The sequence below is a fragment of the Arvicanthis niloticus genome, chromosome 12 (genome assembly GCF_011762505.2).
Source record: "Arvicanthis niloticus isolate mArvNil1 chromosome 12, mArvNil1.pat.X, whole genome shotgun sequence".
NCBI lineage: Eukaryota > Metazoa > Chordata > Mammalia > Rodentia > Muridae > Arvicanthis > Arvicanthis niloticus.
In genome coordinates this window covers 10,008,981-10,011,577 of record NC_047669.1, presented here as the reverse complement: position 1 = coordinate 10,011,577, position 2,597 = coordinate 10,008,981, and positions in this window count along the sequence as shown.

The following is a 2,597-nucleotide window of genomic DNA, read 5'->3' as shown; positions in this document are numbered from 1 at the left end:
AGAGGGGCAGAGGGCTTAATTTATCCGACAGAGTCTGCCGGAAGGAATTGCGTAAAGGCGTGGGATGATTTTTGTTCTGGTTCCAAACAATCCTTGCAAACAACAGCTCTGGAAAAGCAAATAAGTTAGGACATCGTCTATCCCCAATAGATCTGCCAAAGTCAATGCTGCTGTGGGGGAAGATATTCCAAAGTCTGCTTGGAACATGGCGATAACAGTAGCTAGAGGGGGTAGCTGAGGGTGGAAGTAGATGTGGCCAGCGCAGAGCGCAGCTGCAGTGGCAGTGGGGGCGGGGGAGGGTGTCATCTACCTGAATATGAGCATGGCCTGTCACCTTGAATATGAGCATGCTGGGCCAATAGCATGCTCTTGATAAATCTTCTAATGTTGGTGATTTGTCTCCTTCAAGAAGAATAAGTCCTAGAAGGAGAATAAGGTCCACGCGTGTAGCAAAGATGCCGTGAGCCACGTGAGATGCCCAAGTCCTCAGTAAGAGTGGAAGGGAAAGGAAGGAGTTCTTATGGCATCGAGGGAGGGGTGTGACCGTTGTAGCTGCATGACTTCCCTCTCCCCTCACCCTCATCCTCCCTGTAGACCTCACCACCAGACCCCGCAGGGAACAGCACAGGCAGGCTGTGTCTTCTGCCTGGCTGTTTGGCATCAGTAGCACTCTGGTCCCCGCCAAGGCACAAGTACGACGCCATGGAGTTCTGGCCTATGAGCCATTCATTTGATACAGTTCTGGGTTGGACTCCAGCATTTCAGGTTGAGGTACTGCAAGGGCAATTGTGAACAAAGGTCTGCTCTACACTCTTTGCAACCTCGACAAGAGGATAGTGTGCCTGTGGGTTTTAACAGTCCCAGACGTGACCCCCAGGGAGTGTGTGCAGGACAGTGACAGGTTTCAGAAATGTCATGTAAGGCTCTGGAGCCAAGAAGCCTTTCACATAGAGACCATACTTCAAATACCACGACGTCATCATCACGCTTGGGTGGATTTGTCCTGTGGTTTAATATTGCTTCAGAGAGGGAAAATATTTACCAAAACAAAACAATACAAAAACAAAAAACAAAAAAACAGGGAAGAGGAAAAAAAAAACTTTTGAAGGAAATCTTAATGGCATCAACTTTGTAGGAGCTGATCTGGTTGTGGGTAGAGAGGGAGGGTAACAGGGCAGAGACAGTGGCAGCAGAGGCTTGTTTTGCATTTGCTTCCAGCTACATACACATGTACAGACCTGAATGGGAACCCCAGTTGTCTCAGAGACATCTAGCTAGTCATTTAGCAGAGTCGATTTTTTATTAACTGTGTGCCAACTTAATGTAAGGGCCTGACATAAGAACTCTTTGGGAGAGCTAAGCTTTTCTTTGAAAATACTAAATCTGGACATTACTGAATACTTGGAAAGACGGGAGTGCTTTCTAAGTTATAAACTCAGGCACATAAACCACAACTTTACTCACCACAGAGAGTATTCAAAATTGAAATTTTGACTTTGAACCTTCTTTTTCGAATACCTAATCTTCTCTCTTTCACATAACCCAATTCAGATACTTGGATTGAAACCCATCCTGCTAAGTGTAGCGTGTCCCCTACCGGGGTTAGAACAAGCCCCCAAATGAAAAGCGATGCTTTATGGAAGTGCCTCACTAGTCAAAGGTGGAAACCTCCCCTTGTTCCTCTGCCAAGTAACCTGGATCATCCACCATTAGCCTGACAGCTCTGCCTGTGGGCAGTATGCTCCCCTCCTTGTCTCTGCTTTAGGCCACAGTAAGACAGCCCCTCCCATCAGCTCCAGGTCACTCGGGTTCCCAGTCCCACCCGGAGAGCCTTTCAGGCCTTCTTTCCTGAGGGGAAATGGAGCTGCTTTGTTCGAGTGGAGTTTTGGGAAGCAGCTTTCACACCTGTCTGCAGGGGCACCCCTGAAGCAATGCTTCTCCTCCTCCTCCAGCCAGTCAGGCATCTAGCCTCTCCAGAGCATCTCCCAGTGCTATAACTGTCTACCTCAGAAGAGATCTAAATTCTGTTAAAATAAGATTTTGCATGAAAAAAAAAAAAAAGACAAGATAGCAATGTAGCAAACAGAGCTATTTAAGCTAGTGGTTGGCTGTCTCTCACCCAGTGACGTGAGAGGAGAGATGGCAGTTGCTCTTAACCACACACCTCACTTCTCTGTGTCAAATAGAAGTGTAGACTTGTTTATTTTTTCCATTTAGCACTCTCATGTGAATATTGCTTCGCGTTGTTAAAAGGGCTTAGAAACACATCTGTAACAACTCTGTGTAATTCTGTGGTGCACCTGTTATTTTATTGACATCTGTGCATTCTCCCGAGTGCTCATGTCATGATGGGGCAGTGTTGCTCTGTACTCACACTGAATTTCATACAGTGTGGTAAAGCTTGCTGAGGGGAACAGGTTCCCAGTCTGGGGCACACAAGAGGATCAGCAGTTCCTAAGGTGGCAGCAGGGTACTAGACAGCACTAATGGTGGCACAAATCTCAGGACAGAAGGTAAGAATGGCATCAGGGCCTCTCCATGTGTCACCAGGGACTGGTGACTTTAGACTAGGTGGTATGTTTGACTCATTCAAAAAC